We start from the raw sequence: 6,412 nt of genomic DNA, 5'->3' as shown, positions 1-6,412 counted from the left end.
GAAAGTAACATGGCTGGGATGGTAGTCAGAACCTGGATACAGGAAGGAGTGAGGAACTGGGGAATTAATGCAATCACTCTACCACACTTGGTGAGAGATGTCAGCTGAGATTTAAACCCAAAGGCCCATCAGGCCATCTGTTGTGTAGCATGCTGCTTTGCAAAAGGAAGCTCTGCATCATCTGAATTGGGCCTAGAAAATGTCATCATCTGTTTCAAAGAAGGTGCATTTATTTAATCCTCTGCCTTTTTGTATTTTTCCAATTTACCTTCTGGTCCAAGATGGATTTGATACCATTTATTTATTTTTATTTTTTGTTTTGAAGAGCAAGCTGGTAAGAAGAACTCCAAGGCCATTTTTAAAGATAGGAAGCTTACTTTGTGATCACTGCATTCTACAAACCTCCATATAAAACCTTGTCAATGTATACAGTTTTGTTTTTTCATAGCCATTTTGATATTTCCAAGAGGAAATTAATAAAATGAGATGCCTGCAGCTAATCTGCATTTTAAAGAACTTTCTTAGAGTGGCAGCTCAAGCCCAAGAAGATTGCAAGTTCAGCTTAAAAAGTTAGCAGCGTTTGTCCACTAACAGAGATGTGTAGCTGAGGAGTGCTGCAATTGTTCTCGCTGCCCCAGGAAGTCTTGATTTAGGAATGCATTCCTCTTTTTCTTTTTTTTAAAGAAAAGTTGTGACCAACTCCTTCTGTCCCAGCAGGAGAAAAGAATAAAACTTGACCTCCTTTTGTTCCAACAATAGCCTGCAACTGCCTCATTCCATTGACTCAACATGTATCATCTGTCAGTCGTCAACCCTCCTTCCAGGACAGAGATGCATTCTCCTTGTGTTATCACTTTGCTTCACGGTTCTCTTTCTCATCTGCCCTCAGAATTTAAAAGAAAAAAAAAAGACCATGAAAAATGTGTAAGTTGGATGCTAGTCATTCACTTATTTATAAATAAATGGAAACTGACAGGCACCTCTTCGGAAAATGTTTACCCTATGGACAAGTGTTGATGACATGGGCTGAAAGTCACAGTCTGGTGCCACCAGGACCAGCTGCTCCTTCAGTAGTTACCATTGTGCAGCCTTGCTTTCGTGTTGGCTTGGCACATGCATTTCCAGCCTGTCTTACATTGAGTCTCCAGGATACTTTATCTCTAGCACTGTCTGCCAGAGACAATAGATGGATCTTTTTAACCAGCCCTGAAAGCTTGGGCTTTGTGTGCTCTTGATCTCTGGTGCTACGGCTGCTAACATAATGAGTTTCGCCTGGTGCCAAGGGATGCATCTGCTGTTGGCCCAGTAACTTTGCTTCACGGAAATGGCATTCGATATTTTGTTCTTCATGCTGCTGGGCTGACATTTACTAAACTGGACAAATGTTTTTGTTTTCAGTGGAGAAGAAACACTGCTCATTGCTTAGTTAGGGAAGCAGTGGATTAAGCTGCTGAATTTATAGTAGATCTCAGAGTGGGTTCAAATCATAGATCCTGAGTGATTCCTCCTCAGCTACTCCAAGTGGTACCATTTGGGGGCTGTTGGGGAATTGGCAGTTGAATTCCTCGAGAAAGTCCTGCTCCCCTGTACGAACTCCAGATAATGCAAGACTGTTACACAGTTATAACAAAGGAGTTAAGTCCTTGTCCATCTGTCAACCAACCAATCTACCAACAAGCATATCTTTAGGACCTACTTGAATGCAAGGTACTGTGCTGAGTTTCAAAAACACAAAGGGGCATTGGTTACAATCCTTGCTTTAGAGGTGTACAAATTGATTAAGGAAAATCTCTCTCTCTCTCTCTCTCTCTCTCTCTCAAAGGTGAGGTTTTGCTTAATGCATTTGGAGGTTGGGGGAGGATTTAAGAAAGGGAGAGATCATTGTGAGCTGAAGTGAGGAAAATAAAATTTAAACCTAATGTGAAAGACTAACTGATACATTGAGGTTGTGTGAACCTGGATGGATAAAATCACACAGTCATAAAGAGAGCTATTCTTAGATGTACAACAGTTGTTTTAGAAACTAAAACACGCTATGCCTTAAAAAGATCACAGTTTTAGCCCACGGAATTCACCATGCCATTTGTGTTTATTTGCTGTATCCTCCAGAGACCTCAGTAAGCTGAGGGGAAAGGCGGAGGGACTAACATGCTGTAGCCACCTACTGTTTGCCAGGCATTGTGTGATCCGCTTTACGCACATGATCTCATTTAGTTCTTACACAGTCCTGTGAGCCGTGCATTATTGCTTCTATTTATAAATGAGGAAATTGAGGCTCAGAGAGGTTAAATCTGTGGCCAGGTCTCATAGTTGTGCAATGGCTGAGCCCTCTGTGTTACTTACATACTGTCTGTCACTCACTTGATTTTTAAAGTTCTTGAGAGTAGAAAATTCAGTATCAATGTTGTTTCCCAAAAACAAATATTTTAAGTACTGCTTGTTAGATAAGAACATTGTCAGTAATTACAAAAAATTGATTAAAATGACACAAAGAAAAAAGCAGTAAAGAGAAATAAAATGAGATCATTGATGCGTGTATCCTTTTGGGACATATCTGTGATAAGATTTGTCACATGCCACAGGTAGAACAAGATCTGTGTGCGTGTGTGGTACTGGGGGTTATAATCTTTTTAATTTCGTGCACCCTGCACATTTTAAGTACTTACTAACAGGGTCAGTGTCTGATACATTAGGATTTGGTTACAAAATGATGAAGAATATTGAGATTCCTCTCAGGCTCTCAAGGTGACAGATGTTCTATTACTAAAATATTGCTTTGGGGAAACCAAAATAGACCCACTGCACCTAAAATAATGTGCCAAAAATATAAGGAAAAAAATAGAAAATGGAGACTCACAGCAAGAGAGAATATTATATTTGAGTGATGGTTTTCAAATTTTCCTCTGTGGGTCATACCCTTGCCTGACCCATCTATTCTTCCACGGTCCTCATCTTGTAGAGTCCAGGTGTCTTAATGCTCTTGGCCACCCAAACTCTGCTGTCCTGCATGAAAGGAGTCATGGAGGTTCCTACACACCATCTCCTGTAGGTGTGTAGCGGCCACCATTGGGCAGTGGCCTGGAAAGGCAGCAGGCTAGCGAATGTGATGCTGCCACTCGGATAGGCAGTTTTTGGCATACTGTAACTTTGCCTTGTGTCCTTTAGCTATTCTTGGAGATTTCCCAGAAGAATAAACAATCCCTTAAAGTCCCATTCCCTCCATGACTCCCGGCTGGAAACATCACGTAGACCTATATGACCTGCGTTTGCATTTTGGGTTTATACATGGGCCAATTAAAATGAACATCCCTGGGACCTGCCACCAGGGCTAGAAGTCTTTTCCTGATCCACCTGACAAGGTTAAGACAACTGATCGTACAGTCAAAGCACTGCCTGCTTGGTTTCTAGAGGATGGATTACAATTTTATTTATGGATTTATTCCTATAATCGTTAAATTAAACAATTGATAAAGAATAATGGAAATTACATAATTAATAGAAATTAAATAGAAATTAAATGATTTCTCTTTTATTAAATTGTAAGATTCTTTAGGGAAATGTTAGTACCTTTTTTCCCTTACAACTGTACCCTCAGTGTCTATAAACACAGCTCTACCTTGTAGCAGACCTCAATAAATATTTGCTGAATGGTTTCATTTATATAGGTGTGTGCGTGTGTGTGTGTATGTGTGTGTGTATGCAGGGAAAGTCATTGTAGGAAGAGGAACAAATAAACAGAATGAACAAGTGAACAGAATCATAGGTGTTGGCCAGGTGCAGTGGCTCACGCCTGTAATCCCAGCACTTTGGGAGGCCGAGGTGGACGGATCACGAGGTCAGGAGATCAAGACCATCCTGGCTAACACGGTGAAACCCCGTGTCTACTGAAAATACAAAAAATTAGCCAGGTGTGGTGGCACACACCTGTGGTCCCAGCTACTCAGAAGGCTGAGGCAGGAGAATCACTTGAACCCGGGAGGCGGAGGTTGTAGTGAGCTGAGATCACGCCACTGTACTCCAGCCTGGGCAACAGAGTGAGACTCCATCTCAAAAAAAAAAAAAAAAATAGGTGTGATATATTTAATCTGAAATTCATCTTAGTAATGCATCAAAGAATGCTCCCTTTTAGATAATGTGCATTTCAGCTATAATTTCACATATGCCCTGCTCTTAACCAAAAAGAAAATCTCAGTGGAGATTTCAAAGGATATAGATACAGGGCAGAGAATGTATGGCAGGCTGGGGGAGCCATCTGGGAATAGGCAAGTCCTATGGGTCCCTGTAAATCCTACTTTTCCTGAGCATGGCCCAGACAAAGGCCTATTGGTGGTTTGGGAATGAAAACATTCAAGACACATTGGGCAATCATCGTGTCTAAATGACTTGGGACCCTAGACTGGCAGTCAGGTCCTCTACTCTAAGCCAATCTGAACTTATGTAATAGTTCCTCATATATTTTGGATATTAACCCTTTATCATATATATAGTTTGCAAATATTTTCTTCATATGTGTACTTTTATTGTAATGTTTCCTTTTTCCTAGTGACAATAAAGCTATTGTTAAATTGAAGATAAGTTATAGAATCAAAGTGTCTTAGAATTGAGGAAACACAGGTACTATTTTTAAAACTTCTTCAGAAAAATGTTTTGTATAGAATCGAGTCTTAATCTGGGATCAAAATAAGAAATGTTTAAAGTTGTTACAGAGAAGTATTATAAATGTCTTAAGGCATATATAAAAGGAGACTGTCTTGGGGAAGCTTTCCAGAAACTGGTAGGTTATGAGACTGGGAAGCTTTGTGTGTCCCCTATTTAGTCTCTTGTACAATAATTTTTTTTTTTTGAGACGGAGTCTTGCTCTGTTGCCCTGGCTGGAGTGCAGTCGTGCGATCTCCAGCTCACTGCAAGCTCCATCTCCCGGGTTCACACCATTCTCCTGCCTCAGCCTCCTGAGTAGCTGGGACTACAGGTGCCCGCCACCATGCCCTGCTAAATTTTTTTTGTATTTTTAGTAGAGACGGGGTTTCACTGTGTTAGCCAGGATGGTCTCGATTTCCTGACCTCATGATCTGCCCGCCTCAGCCTCCCAAAGTGCTGGGATTACAGGTATGAGCCACCACGCCCTGCCGTCTCTTGTACAATAATTTTTTAAGAAACATGAGATGCCTTTCAGGCCATAGGCATGGGCAAAGACCTCATGACTAAAACACCAAAAGCAATGGCAACAAAAGCCAAAATTGACAAATGGGATCTAATTAAACTAAAGAGCTTCTGCACAGCAAAAGAAACTACCATCAGAGTGAACAGGCAACCTACAGAATGGGAGAAAATTTTCACAATCTACCCATTGACAAAGGGCTAATATCCAGAATCTACAAAGAACTTAAACAAATTTACAAGAAAAAATCAAACAACCCCATCAAAAAGTGGGCAAAGGATATGAACAGACACTTCTCAAAAGAAGACATTTATGCAGCCAACAGACACATGAAAAAATGCTCATCATCACTGGCCATCAAAGAAATGCAAATCAAAACCACAATGATATACCATCTCACACCAGTTAGAATGGCGATTATTAAGAAGCCAGGAAACAATAGGTGCTGGAGAGGATGTGGAGAAATAGGAACACTTTTACACTGTTGGTGGGACTGTAAGCTAGTTCAACCATTGTGGAAGACAGTGTGGTAATTCCTCAAGGATCTAGAACTAGAAATACCATTTGACCCAGCCATTCCATTACTGGGTATATATCCAAAGGATTATAAATCATGCTGCTATAAAGATACATGCACACATGTGTTTATTGCGGCACTATTCACAATAGTAAAGACTTGGAACCAACCCAAATGTCCATCAATGATAGACTGGATTAAGAAAATGTGGCACATATACACCATGGAATACTATGCAGCCATAAAAAGGGATGAGTTCATGTCCTGTACAGGGACATGGATGAAGCTAGAAACCATCATTCCGAGCAAACTATCACAAGGACAGAAATCCAAACACTGCATGTTCTCACTCATAGGTGGGAATTGAACAATGAGAACACTTGGACACAGGGTGGGGAACATCACACACTGGGGCCTGTCGTGGTGTGGAGGGAGGGGGGAGGGATAGCATTGGGAGATGTACCTAATGTAAATGACGAGTTAACGGGTGCAGCACACCAACATGGCACATGTATACATAGGTAATGAACCTGCACGTTGTGCACATGTACCCTAGAACTTAAAGTACAAAAAAAAAAAAAGAAACATGAGATGCCTTAAGCTGTACGATGGCTGGAAACAAAAGAAAAAAGAAAAAAAAATATGATAAATATACTTAACTAGCCCAGGAACCCCCAGGCTGTAATTCTTTTTATAAAGTACCCGTCTTCAAGGAGTTCAAAGTGCCTGGCAGACAG

The sequence above is a fragment of the Hylobates moloch genome, unplaced genomic scaffold, assembly GCF_009828535.3.
Source record: "Hylobates moloch isolate HMO894 unplaced genomic scaffold, HMol_V3 SCAFFOLD_12, whole genome shotgun sequence".
Classification (NCBI taxonomy): domain Eukaryota; kingdom Metazoa; phylum Chordata; class Mammalia; order Primates; family Hylobatidae; genus Hylobates; species Hylobates moloch.
This window is presented reverse-complemented; position numbering follows the sequence as displayed.